At 38.7% G+C, this 15,133-nt stretch overlaps 1 protein-coding gene across 1 annotated transcript in view; it reads left to right on the plus strand.

Annotated features, from left to right (window-relative positions):
- Positions 1–15,133, plus strand: part of eya1 (EYA transcriptional coactivator and phosphatase 1) — a 100,809-nt gene that overhangs the window by 1,752 nt on the left and 83,924 nt on the right. The window contains exon 3 of the mRNA XM_055182237.2: positions 7,318–7,470. The gene's annotated coding sequence lies outside the window, so the exon portion shown is untranslated. The remainder of the gene's footprint in view (positions 1–7,317; positions 7,471–15,133) is intronic.

The raw sequence follows: 15,133 nt of genomic DNA on the forward strand, positions 1-15,133 counted from the left end.
ATGAAGGCTTAAATCATAACAAACCAACAGCTCAGTTCTTTTCTTCGCTCTGTTTACAAGTTGCTGTCGGCATGTTTACCTTGTCTGTGCGGTTCGTGACTCGTGCCAGGGCTAGCATCGCTAATCATAGCTTACATCAACTTTTACTAGCAGTGATTTTAAATGGATTTCTCCAAATAGCATGACAAAATGTACCTTTCCAGTAGAAACTTCGTGTGGGAAGCCCAACCTGTCCTAGCTCACGCCAGCGGCCAGCGTGTGAAATAGTCCCCCATAAACACTCTGGTCTTGTTTCTTTCTTTATAGTCCTTTCTCTTCTTGTCATACAATTCGTAGACACTTTTTCTCTTGCGACCCTCAGACATTTTGAAAAAAAAAACACAGTGAGAACGCGACCTTCAATGAATGGTTGAAACCGTAGCACAACACACATACACGTGAAAGTGCGCATGTGCAGAAAGCGAACCTAGTGGCGAGCACGTACGATGGTTATACGTCAACATATAATCAGAATGATTGACATCTGGGATGACCAATAAGAGATGTGATCCACCTGGAAAACGAAAATCCTCAAAAGCTTTGATTTAACCCTTTCCTTGCCAGCGTTTTTTTTTACTTGCCCGCCAGCATTTTCATAAAAGTTTAACAAAATGCCTTCCAGAAAATGTTCTTCTATAAATATATAAACATACAATATATAAAATAAAAGAACAGATTCAGAACGATCAAAACATACAATGTTTTCTATAACCTCATTTACAAAGCACTTTGGTCCCAGAAAATACCTGTAAAATTGCCAGACAAGCCTCTGCGTGAACGCAAACACTTCCCGTGAGTGTTCTGGGATCGCTTCCGGAAAGAGGACCTAGTAAGATACCTGGAAAACCCTCTGTGTGATGCCGTAATAGGCGTAATGCTGTAAGGGCCGTGCCGTAGTGGGGACGCACGTCTCATGGCACCATGAAGTTATGGTTCAACTCTTTCAAATTAGGGATTTACATGCAGATCAACATGCACAACGAGAAATGTCAGCAAGCTGGACTGAAGCCGATATCAGGTAAGTTAGCTCGTCACTTACTGCGCTGAAGTGGAGATCATTCAGCAGCATTTAAGAATATGGCGTTATAATAAACAAAAATGCCTGTGCATGATCCCAACAAGATATATCGTTCAGCTCCTCAAAACGGGGGTTTTGCACATTAACAATCACGATGAGAAATGTCTGCAAACTGGATTAAAGCAGAGATCATGGAATTTTCAAATATCCAGTCTGAAGCTAAAATCATTCACCAGCATAGAACGGCGCGTCACATGTTTCAAAAATGCATGCGAGTGGTTTCTGGAGAGAGAAATAATAAATAATAAGCAAAACTTCAGACACTGTAGAGAAGAAAGTCCAGGACTTATCTGCGTGAAGGCACACACAGATTCCGGCAAATCATTGGCAGTGTGAATGAACAAAAAACAAACGATCCCGGAAAAATCCCTGGTGCATTTTCTGTGTATTTTCCGGAATGTCTGTGTGAAAAGGGCTTTAATTAGTTGATGCTTCAGGTTTTTTCAGAAAAGGGGTGGGAGTCTAATGCATGCTTTCACACAAGCTCTGGTATGTCATAGGGCAACACACACTTCCTAAACTTACTGATGGGCGACTTCTCTTTATCCTCTTTCTTCCTCTTCCCACTACTTATAGCCTCTACTTAAGTATGCCAATTTAGCTGAATTCATGAAATCAATGGCTCACTGTTATCTGCCCATTGATGTAGAACTATGGCGGTGACTGCCCTTTCCCATGCTTCCATTCCGGGACCTCTGCTGCCCACAAACAGAGGGAACACCTGTTTCCAGCTTGCCTGGTCCCCCAGCACCTGAAATCTTAGCAATGGCTCAGGCTATTGAGAGGCAGCCTCACGATAAGCCCGCCCCAGAGATGGATGGAGGAAACTCGATAATGAAAGGGGATGCCTAATAGATGAATCTGGTGCAATTTGCCAAAACACGCCCTGCCTTTCTCAGGAAAATTATCCACACTTGCCATAGGAAGGCCATTGTCTTGGGAGAGTTTGTGCTTTATCTGTGTATTCATTATCTGTGTTACAAGAGCATAATGGGACAGTGGCTGCAGAGGAAGGCGTGTGGATGTATGGATGGGGGTGGAGGCATTGATCTAAAATTAAAAGTACTTTTGCTGTCATTGACATGAATCAGTGTTGTTGTACTGGTGGGAAACCCCAGGTTAGTGATTGACAGCCACACTCACCATTAGGTTTTATTATATTTTAAGAAAATTCTTTAAAATATTATTATGTTTCACAGGAACAAGGTCATTTGGGATTAACACCACATAAAAAATAGCAACAATAGAAAATAAAAAAGCTGCAATGGGCTACCACTCAATCATTTGGTGTATTCAGTATATAAATGACATTCTAGGTCTATTTGCTCACATTTACATTTACATTTATGCATATAGCACATGCCTTTTATCCAAATCGACTTACAAATGAGAGGGCATTCTGTCAATGTGCCAACTACCTGTATAAGCATAGCCTACAAAGCTTGTAGATAGGGGCACATACACTATATTCAGACTATTTAAAAATATGGTATACAGTAACTTTATGTGTAGTACACATACTGTTGATTTAGAGTTAGGAGGACCTTGCTGCTTGACAAGAAACCCAAATAGTTGCTCCTTAGAGAACCTTACATCATCTCTGTCTTTTTCTTTATTGGTCATATTTCACTTACCCCCTCCTGAGGGTGAGTAACCTTCCTCATACCGCCTTTGATGTCTACGGGATGTTGAAGCACTATTTGTAATCATCGCTGAGACAACCCCTATATGTTCAGGCTCATACAGGGCTGCAGCGGCAAATTGAAAGTCAGATCTTGAGGGCGACCTTTACGGCATCCATTATTGTAACGTCTAAAGGGGAGGCGTCTTTGATGAAGCGTAAATTGCAGTTTAAAAACATTTTTGTCTTAATGATCACTCCTCTTTCACCCTCAGTAGTGTGTGTTTAGGAAGAAATGGCTGCTGTGGGGCTCATCACTCATAGATAAGTTGTAGTTATTCACAGACATAGTTAAGATTTAAAAGTCTTTCTGCACTGTGTAAACCACTGCTTAGGAGAATGTTGTTGTGGTTAATTTGTTTACCAAATGCTGTAAATGTTCAGTATAAAACAACTGCAACAGACTGATTTGGGAGTAGGGGTGGGCGGAATGACCAAAAATCTATTTCACAGAATGAGTCATTTTATTTCACGGTCAGGGCTCCAGACTAACTTTTTTCATTAGGAGCACAGTGGCCCCCAACTGAAAATTTTAGGGGCGCAACCAAAAAATTTAGGGGCACACACCGTAAATCAACATGCTAACCAAATAATCACATTTCTAGTAATTTCCACTGTACGACTAATAAATACTTTGATGATAGATGCAGAAAGTACAATGTGCTGTTTCAAATTCAGTGTCACATCACAAAAAAAGGTCATATTTACTGGTCGCAAATGTGCGACTGGATATAAAATTCAGTGTCACACTCTCAGATTTTGGTAGCAAAATGCCACCATTTGGTGGCAGTCTGGGTCCCTGACGGTAACGGTATATTTCACGGTATTCATGTTTTTCAGTTTACATTGTTTTTTATTATAAAAATGTACAGAAATTTGCCACTCACTCTAGCTTTTAACTAAATGCCCACCGCAGTTTTAAATTATGAGCAAATTAAAGTTTATAATGTTAAAAGTGAAAATGCCCAGAAGATAACAACAAATTAAGTCTTGATAAGACAGAATCTTGTTTATAATTGAGTTATTAATTTTTATAGATTATTGAAGCTATAGTATGCCTTCATTGTATTTTGTATTTATGCATACATTACATTAAAAATAGGCAATATGTAAAATGAACAGGTATAAATATATGCAAAAACCTACAGGCAGGATAAATACCTGTATATGAGAAATGAAGCTCTAGATATAGATATTATAAATATGACAGATGTTATGATGATCATGAAGTATGTTTTAAGGTCTTGACGCCCTTTACTTTCCATTAGACCTTACATTTTTACTTAACATTTGCGTCTCTTTCTCGTCTTTCCGATCAAATATGTTTGTACTATAAGCAAATGGCGCGTCAAACTTTACGATTATTAGCATTATGTGTGAGAGACCAGCTGCTGCATGAGCACAGAGAGAGAGAAAGACCGAGCGAGAGTCTCGCTGCGAGACTCGCGGTGGATTCACTGGCACTTATTTTAAAAAGTACACAAATAACTCATTCATTTTTTATGAGTGAATTATTTTACATGATTCTCCATCACACTCATTATAACATGTGGGAGGGCAGAGTTAGCCACGCCCACTTATTTGCATTCCCCGGAATAGACGGAATAGAAAAATCTGTTACGTCTGACATTTTATTCCTCGGTAACAGAATATACCCTCATACCGTCCGGCACGTACGTTTCATGAAAATGAAAATATTTTTATTAAAAACATTCAAAACCACGTCTTTCTCTCATTTCGGCCATGTGGCACGCGTGCACGCTCCCGGTGTGAAGCGCGTCTGCGCTATTCTCCGAGATACACTTGACGGCCTTTTGTGCAGCGAATTTTAGTTTATTTTTTTGGATGACTTAGTTAAGGCAATAGGGTTTCCCAGCTTAGACGGGCCGCCCGAACTGCAAAGTGCTGCGGCAAACCCTGCTTATTTTAAACAGCTTAGACAGGCCGCCCGAACTGCAAAGTGCTGCGGCAAACCCTGCTTATTTTAAAGGGTACTGCCCCAGTGACAGCTTTTGTAGAAATTAATTTTACTATAGTATGACAGATACAAAAAGATAAATGTTAAAAAGCTTTTAATGAAATAAAGCAATAGCAGTGTATAAAGCTAAACTTTACTCACGAAGCGCTGAGTGAGAGCCTTTATCGCTGTGTTATTTAGGTGACAGCTTAATGTTATCCTCTAATTTATTCTCCATCTCCTTTAAAACTATTAGTCTCTTTGCTTTTGTGGGGAATTGGGATCCTGAGGGGGGATCTTGTTGAAGACATCCCGTTAAACTGTCTTCACCTTTCCACATGGTCTGTGCTCTGGGGCAAAGACTTTTGTTTCCTCGCTTGTTGGACTGACTTGTGGATGTGCTGCATGTGTCGATGTGTTGAAGGGGAGCTTTAAGGGCACATTCTGAGACGTATTGATCTAGAGAATCAATCAGAAAGAGAGAGAGGCAGAGAGACATTATCTTTTAACACCGCAGACATATAGTCGAGATGGGCACTCATCAGGAGTAAAGCAGCAACGTCAAATACATTAACTTGAGAAGACTGAACAGCTTCCCTCCCATTCTCTATCTCCTTCCCCTTTCCTACCCCTAGTCCCAGGGGCTCAGTTAGGGATGCTATCGCTCTATACAGATCCCTCCATCAAATGTTGCCACCCCATTTATCTTTCACACTCGCACACACTTCTTAGCTCTTCTTTATACCTCTCTAAGAGCACATTAAAGGCACACCACTCCTTGGCAAATACATTGGAAATGCTGGGCAGCTACTTTTATTCTGATGAACAGCATGGTAATGCTAGACCACACTCAGTATAACCTAGCCTTGAATAGCCTGAAAACTTAGGGTGGTCTAAACAGATCTTTAAAGAAGGGATCTTACTGGTTTCCAAATTCGGGGGTTGGCTCACACAATCTACACTCATTAGAATTCAGCAGATGTTGCTTAATTTCCCACCAAAATTGGTATGCTGGACATTTATAACTTTATAACCCCACTGGGCTTTATGCACTTGTTTGTTATTTCGGCTAATTTGATCAAACTGAGTAGCAAGTACTTTAAGCTCTGTTTAATGCATTTAACCATATTAAAATCAAATTGGCAATGCTGCAGATTTCCCCCCAAAATCTGTGCAAAAAATAAAGGTTTTTGAAAAGAACAGCACCTGCGTGTCCAACAAATGCCACCGGTCCAATTTAAATCTGAACGCAACCCACTGTTCACAAGCAGACTATGATGCACAAGTGTCTCGAGACAGCTTGAGTGGATAACCATATGCTGTCACAGAAGACCAGCAGAGCCTTGTATTGAGTGCTGAGCTGGGACTTGTGTGGGAGTCGGGGAGTGGGTGGAAGGGGAGAGATGAGGGACGGCTGGGGTGTGGGAGGGCTTGTCGAGGTTTTTCTGGAAGGTTACAAATCAAGGATTTCTGAACCCTGCTTTCTTCTCGGATTCAGACGTTTGTGTGTGTGTGTGTGAGATGAGACTGTGTTAACCGGTCTGGCCGGCTCTTTATAGGAGTGCTAGTTAAATCAATGGCATATGTTGAGGGTGACTGCCTCGCAGGGCTGTCAGAATCTATGCTGCGCCTTCTTCAACTGGCACCGGTCCATCCAGCCACACTCCATCCACAACCACAACCAGCGATGGGGTAAACAAACTCGCCCCCGCAAATGTCAGAGATGTCGAGGGATAAAAAGATGTGGGCTGCTCGCTGATCATAAGAGATTATGATTTAGGCAGACGAGGACATATAGTGGATTTTAATTGTTTCTTGTATGCTGTCGAACTTTGAAATAGTTTGTAGTAATTATAAAACCCTTGTGATTTGTCTACATGTGTGTGTAATGGAGGATCGCAGTTGTTGCAACCACAAAACAAGGCAGTAAATTCCACATGGCATTGCTACACGAGAATGGGGTTTTCATTTATTCATTATACAATTTTAAGACTTTGATTATGAAACTGTCAGTCTAAGCATTAACATTTTAGGCGCCAATGAACAATACGAGATTCTGAGACATCCCATCTGAAATGCAATGTAATCCATTTTTCACTGTAGATGAAGCACTTACTGTAATTATGATGATTTGTACTTTTGGTTTGCCAATTTATGTCCCAATGGATTGATTGTCGTTTTGGGAGATAGCCGTATGAATCTAAACTTGTTTATGGAAAGACAGATTACATTTTTTCATTTTTCTTCAATTTATGATTAGATCTCACTGAAATGCAGCCCTTGATTTTTTTGCTTCTTACGACTATGATTTCTTTAATAGCATAAAAGTTGATTTTCGTGTGCGCTCCATATTTGGAACCGGGAGTCTTAATGGTGTTCAATTAGTTCCACAAGGCCCTCTCCGATGGATAGGCCTTCAGTGTGATTACATTGAACGGAGGGTATTTCCTGTGTTTAAACCACATATGGATTTAGTAAGGCATTGGCTGTGAGGCTACTGTTTCTCTTCACTACATCTTAATTTCGGGTTTAAAAATGATTCTGCTTTTTCTCTTTTACCAGGTCTGCTTTCCAAATGCCGAGGGGGATTTCAGATGCCATGGTTCAGCCAATGCAAATTTTCTTTGAAAGACAAGTGTGACTAAATATATTTTATTTCCCATGGTTCCTTACTGTATGGGTTTTAGGCCACGCCTGCTGACCCATGGCTTAAAGGTAAGCGATTATTTGTATGTTCAGTTTCATATTCTGCTTTGAAAAAATGTATGTGACAAATGAAAATGATCTGTTTGAAATCACCCTCGTGCACCCAGAAGCGTCACAATCAAGTTTGTTCCACAGTGTGTGCTGGTGTTGGGTTTTATGACTGGACTTATTTCATCTCCATTAAGCCAAGTACAGTGTCTATCCCATGAGTCTGTAGTCTAGGAACAGCCCGCCATGATATTGGCTGGATCCACATCTAGCTTATAGGGGTGGCACGGTTCACAAAACCCTCGGTTCGGTTCGTATCACGGTTTTATGGCCTTGGTTCAGTACGGTTCTTGTTGGTATTTTTTCTTTTGATTTTTTAACACTCCAGAAATGTATTATCTTATTAATGTATTAATTAGCCATATTTTAGGATACAGTATTAAAAAGTTATATCATGTAATCATACACAAACTGAATTCCATCTCTGAGGAAAGCCAGGCGAGATTTTGATACAGCAAGAGAGAAGACATTGATAATTTCAACATGCTTATCATTTATTTGGCAAAAAATAGACTGTGTATTGCCATCTACATGAACTTATGTGCCTTTTTAACACACAAAGATAACTTGCATTTATCAAACTGCCAACTTCAGTGTAGCTCTTAGATTTATCACTGAGAGTCTGCTTAAATACTGCAGAGAGTATATGTAGACGAGAGAGAAACGTAACGTTTACAATTGTAATATTTAAATCCGTCTCTCTTGTCCACTTTTGACCACGTCCTGATTACTTTGAGGGGCAATTTATGAAACAAGATCGCGCAATCTTTACATGCTAGCAAAATGAAACTACGCGGAAATCAGCCACTTTAGTTTTATCAAGAAAGGCTAAAAATAGCGCTGTTCACCGTGTGTTTGCGGCAGAAGGCAGAAGTCAGAAAAGACAATTGTGTTCAGTACCTCAGATTAGATAAATGGGCGGAGAAGGCTGTCGCGTGTGGCTGTTCGAACACATTCAGCCCATAGACTACAGTTCTATCTATTGTTTTATTTCCGCTGTCATCATAGGTAACATGAAATAAAAAATGTTTCCACACACCAAACTTATAAGACGCTGACGCATCCTCCAACTCCGGGCAGACTTCCTTCCCACTTGCCATTTCTACACGTAACATGACCTGCAGCATTCACTCTCCACACCAGTCACCTCTTCTTTTGCCCGATTCGCTAAAGGGAAACACGCTATCTGAGGTTACATACAGGGCACGAGGCTACATACATTGTGCAAAGAAATTTGTAAGCATGACGTGTGTGGTAACACTTCGGCCACAATTCACCTGTAGGTTTTGTGATTCTAGGTGTATCATATTTACATTGCTTTTCCTAAGTTGTACACACATGATGCAAATGGCCTGGCAGAGTAAAATGAGAGCTCATGGGTGTGTGGTGGTGCCAATTTGGTAGCATATATATCCATAAATTCATTGGGAAGTTAAAATGATTTGCACGCTCTGTTTCCTTGTTTTAAATGCACGCTGATATTACACAATATGAATTTCATTGTTGATATGATCAAAATATTACTGAGCTTTCAATATTTGATAATTATAGTTGGAGGTGCAATGTGGGACATTTAGAAGAATTTCTTGACAGAAATGGTATATATTATACATAACTATGTTAACAGTGGTGTATAAAGACCTTACATAATGAACTGTATTGTTTTTATTACCTTATACTGGGCTTTTTTTATCTACATAAACATAAACATGCCCTAAACAAGCCCTAAACATACTGTTTTACAGAGCACGTTTTGTCCCGTCTCAGACGACGACATGTTTGTCCTGTGGCAGCTATTGTAGCTTCTCTATGCGTTTCGAAATTACTGAGCTGTTGGATAAAATTTGCAATCTCACCACTAGATGCCGCAAAAAAAAAACACACTGAACCTTTAAATATTAGGTATGCTCCGATCGATCGTCCGCAGATTGGTATCGGTATATCATCACATTAAACGACTCGATCTGTAGGCTACTCGCCAAATTTGCAGATCTTATGAACCAATCTTTCTATTTACGTTTTTGATCATAGGGTTCATGAATGCGGCCCCAATTTGAGACCTGCAAATTTCGGATTTCTCTCAGTTTTTACAGAGATATGTGCATTTTCTATCAGGGCGCCCCGGTACTAACAGCCGCAAAGCGTCTTCACATCCTGATCAAACGGCATATACAACACTTATCTATCGTGGACAATTGCATCTTCATGCCGAAAGTTAATTATTTGCATGTGTTTAAAAGTTTTGATAGTTTAAACTTTCATTTAACTTGCAGCTGCTCTTTGTGTTTTGTTTTTATTTGATTCTCTATTAAAACAAAAATATTGTCGTTGTCCGATGAAAACCACGTATGTCCATTTTGCCGATTTCGGGATTTTTTCGACGGATTGAATATATACAGTATGCTTCTCATATCTAAATGGCCAATGAAAAGTTGTGAAATCATGTCATCTGATTTTCACGTATATACATTTTGTGTCAAAGCTGTCAATCACGCTGTGTATCTCCCGCCCGGTGGAAGCATCTCGCCGGTCTCGTGAAGTTTCATCGAAGCTCAGCACTGGATAGCCAAATAAACATAGCCTGGTGAGACAATGACTTTCCTTCATCGAGGTAAACATTTCCACCCTGACGCCAGACGTACGTCTAGGAGTGACAAAATTACGGTAAGACTGTGCAAACAAATGATCTGTCTAGCATTACCATGTCAGTGTATTAATTCATTGTCCCTTCATAGTTTGGAAGAGACATTTAATAAATGTATAATTAATCTTAAAAAAACTAAGCGTATTTAATAAACGAAGACGTAGGATATTTAATAAACTGAGCGTATTCATCTGTCAATATGAAACGCGACTTGGCCATTCTAATTAATGATCGGAAGAACGCGTATCGCCCACCGTTACTGTAAAATATGCACGTATGTCCATTTAAACCTAATTTAGGTCAAATGTGGATTATATCACACTGGCAAGAATATGGTTACATGTAAAGATGCCGTACCAAGTATGAAAACGCTACATTCAACTGCTTTTGAAATACAGTGTTTTTTTCACTTCCTGAAAAGTAACCGTTTTGGACATACGTGAGTTTCATTGGGCAGCGACAATATACTATTACCAAATTTCTGCAAATAATATTACAAAGGCAACATCTGTGGTATAACTTTATCTAGAAAAAGATTAACAGTTACAGTCATCAAAGAGATTGCATATCAGCTTGAAGAATTAGTATCGGGCATTGGTATCGGCCGATCATGACGACAAGAAATTGATACTTGGTATCGGCTGGAAAAATCCTGATCGGAGCTCCCTATTAAACATTTAGGGCTCTATTTTAACGATCTAAGCGCATTGTCTAAAGCGCACAGCGCAACGTCTAAATGGGCGTGTCCGAATCCACTTTTGCTAATTTAACGACGGGAAAAATTGTTTTTGCGCCGAGCGCATGGTCGAAAAGGGTAGGTCCTTTTGTAATGGGAGTATTTTGGGCGTAACGTGCAGTAAATCAATGAGAGTCACAGCTCTCATTCCCTTTAAAAGCAAGTTGCGCTGGCGCTATGTCTAATCCCTATTTAGATGACGGACTTTGTAAACTGAAAAACTAAGCGGAGGTAGAAGATCCCCAGTTTAAGATTAATGTTAAATAATTGTGTTGTTTTTCCCTTATATTGAAATAGTTATTTTATTATTAAAACCTTTAAAACCCGTTTTCTTTTAGTCATGGAAGTAAAAAGCAGGCTTGTAATTGCTTTAAATGTATGGCTATCCAATATCATCAAAACATAATTTACAAGTATGTAAGATAAGGTTTGTACTCTAAAAATACTTTATTTGTAACAAACAGGAGATAAAGAAATTACAAACGGCTCTCCTCACATTTCAGCACTTTGGACAGCGGTTTTTTTAGCAAAGAGTTTTTTTAAGCATTACTTACAAATGTTTCTCATCTCGCCATATCCACAGGTACATCATATACAATAAATCCGTGAGGTAGCATTAAAAAAAACACATTTAAAAACAGACGCATTTGTTTAAAGCAAAGCATTTATTTATTTATCAGGCTGCAGGTAAAGCAGCTCTTTGCGCCTTCTAACGTCTCATAATCAGTCCTCATTTATAAATATGTCCAAGAGACTCAATAATAATAATAAATAATAAATGTAATAATTTAATAATAAATTCAATCCTTTAATCTTTCATATTTAAAAGCATTTTTGTGCTGCTGCGCATTTATGTACTTTGTGATAAGCAAACCCGCGTTGTCCTCCCGTTTATAGGCGCATATTACTAATGCGCTCTTTAAATAACATAAAACACCTTGCGCCATTGTCTTTAGACTTTAGACCAGGTTTTTGTTGGTCAATGGCGTAGTCTATTTTAGTTGCCTCAAAATAGCAATGCGCCAACAATGCGCCTGAACACACCTCGTTTTTCAGACCAGAACGCCCATGGGCGCAAAGGGGGCGCAAATGCATTTGCTATTTAAACAACGCGGCGCTAAACGTGAAAATTAGGGTGGAAACTAGCGAAAGACACTTGCGTCGCGCATTGCGCTGCATTGCGCCGGGTGTAAGATAGAGCCCATAGTAACATCATTTCTTTTTTTTATGGATCACCCAGTGACAACCAACCACTTCCTTTAACTTTTATTTTAAATTATTAAAACATATTATTTACATACATTTTTATAATATAGTACTCAATATATAGTATATCCTCTATAGGATCAGCTATGTCTGGCTCTCTTTCAAGGGCTTTTCCCATAGAGTTTTTCAACCCCTTGGGAGTCCGCTGAGATTTGCTTAACTTAAAATTACATTATGTTATACGTTGCAATATTACACCGCTCACTAGTACGAATTAATTTTAGCTACTGTACTTTCAACTTTGTTGTCCTATAATTTCTCTGTTTTCTCAAATTTTTATTAATGTAAAGCTGCTTTGGAACAATTAAACAATTGTGAAAAGTGCTATATAAATAAAATTGAATTGAACAATTGGATTAATGAGCTATATTACTTGGAGGAGGAATTCTTTTACTTATCTATTAATAGTTAAATAATAATTAATTATGATTAAAATAAAATCTCTTTACCTTTTTGCTTGAAAGTGTAGAGAAATCTGTTATAGTCTTTGTTAGATTAATATTATGTTCTCGCTACGTCAGTGTGGTTTGAACATCACAGTTTCTGTGTGGTGTCACCTGTGTTATCAAAAACAGACTGTGTTTGCTGAGGGTTGAGTTTGTGAATATTAGCAGTCAACGCCTGGCTGATTTTTTTTTATCACTTTATTGTGATAAACAGTAACAAAGGTAAGGGTCAAACATAGTTCACTGCTGACTAGACAAAACTTTGTGTAGTAGAGCTGAAGATTATGTTGTTTTCTGTTGTGTAATCATAATTTTGTATCTTTTGTATTGTGTTATTGCTTTAGACATAGGACATGTACATGTAATACCAAACATGTAAACACTGTTAACAATTTCTGTAGAAATTACAGTATTACTGACAGCTGTTTGTCGATTTAAATGTATGTTAAATGCAACAGTTTGTTCAAAATTAAATGAACATTAAACATTAACATTAACATACAGTCTTTATCTTTATAGAAAAAAACTAAAATAGCACCCTCATGCAAAGCATTCTGGGAACCAAAATCTGAAGGAAAAAAAGGATTTCTGGTACCCAGAATGCTTTGCATGAGGCTTTTATTTTATAGTTTTTTCTGTAAAGATATAGACTTGTTAAAGTTCATTTAACTTTGAACAAACTGTTGACAGTAAATAACATTTACATTAAGTTACTGGCAAACAGCTGCATAACTACAGCAAATTTTTTTAACAGTGGAGTTTATTATTTTAAAAAATGTAAATGCAAGTGATGTCAAAGTGAAAACACATTTTACTGTTTTTAGGATTTTTTCAAAGGAGGGGTTTACAAAAATAAAGGAGGGATTTCTCCTCCCAGATTTAAAGTCATTAACATTTTTAATTTTTGTGCGTTTTTATTTTATTTACTGCAGAGTTGATGTTCGGTTAGGGTTGCAGTTAATTATTCCCCAGTATATGAACTATAAATGAGGTCTGAATTAAAGCAAGTTTTGTCTGTGCTTTTCTCCTACCTGTGAAAGTGTTTTCTTTGGCTCCCAACCCTTACACCACATCTCAAAACCCAAACTAACAGAGTATTTGGATAGGCAAAGCAGCTTATTAACATTCTCAGTGACCTCAACCGTCCAAATCTTCAGTGGTACCTTTTTTGAGCGAATACCTAACACAGAAATAACATGCTCAGGAAATGTGCAACATCTAAAATTGAAGGTACCACAATGCAGTAATACACGATTTTTGATTTTCAGATATTTATTTATTTTTTGTTGTCTCTATTTTTGGCCTCGCTTCAGTTGCAAAGAGAGATAACTTTGACACTAAATATCACCTGCATACCATAACAAGACAAATTGGCTTGTTTTTCTGTCTTTCTCTGCCAATAACTCGCATCCCATCTTGTTAAAGCATAACCACAAGGTGTGCGAGCCTTCATACGCTTGTTTTACATTGCCAAGTATCCTTGTACAATAAATGTGCATGTTTAATGAAACGAAAAGACGGAAACTGAAGATGAAATGACAAGGAGCAATGAAATGACAACCTAATTACTAAAGAAGTTTATTTTCTCCTTTTTGTGCATGGAAAAAAACATATACTCCTTGCCAGGTGCGTGTTACTTTATACGTACCGAAATACGATAGGATACTACAGTAATTCAAAACATGCTTTGAAAGCGATATACAGCACACAAAATTATAACTGTGTTGTCTATGGTTATGGTAATTGCTCTATTTAGCCACAATAACGCAGGACTCTGTGGTGCAGATGCAAACAAAGTCACAAAAAACAGATGTTGCCTCAGATCCCAAAATGAAAACTGCATGTTAGAAAGAAAGGTATATCCAGTACTGGGCCCGCCTGTTGAAAAAATAAAATAAACAGCTATAACGTTGTTACAGTTTTACAATTTGGTATAAATCAAAAGTTATAGACATGCTGAGACTAGAAGTGTTCAGCCCGTCGAGTCGTTATTTAAATAGCGGTCAGAGCATTTGGACCTCCTCTGATATTCGTACTTCCTGCTGGTCTCCTTCCATAGAAGTGACCTGATACAGCTGCAGGAAACTGCCGGTAAGAGGCCTGTCAGAACAACAAGGGCGATGGTACAGGCACGAAATTCTCTCTGCCTCTCTTTTTGGCTTTGACGCGCCTGTATATCAACACACCGCAGTAGCATATAGGAGTGTTGTGGACTCTGAGGTCCATAAGCGATTTAAACGCAGCAGATCAGTCATCTAACACTAAGAGGATGGTCTGCAACTGGATCCCTGAACATCCCCGGGAACATGAAAACATGCCCGGTGATCACATCAATAACAAAGTTATTGATCACAGGGTTCAGACTAATCAAATCGAGCCCTGGTTTGTTTGAAGTTAAATAAGGGCTGCAGCGCAGTTGATCTGTTCCGCTTTTGGACTTTCGCGCTGGCTGTCCACTCAAACGTACATTGAGGGAAAGTGTTATTTGTATTGTTAGATTTACATTAAGCCCATTTTAATTGCATCAGCTGC

Source organism: Misgurnus anguillicaudatus, chromosome 25 (assembly GCF_027580225.2).
Source record: "Misgurnus anguillicaudatus chromosome 25, ASM2758022v2, whole genome shotgun sequence".
Taxonomy (NCBI): Eukaryota; Metazoa; Chordata; class Actinopteri; order Cypriniformes; family Cobitidae; genus Misgurnus; species Misgurnus anguillicaudatus.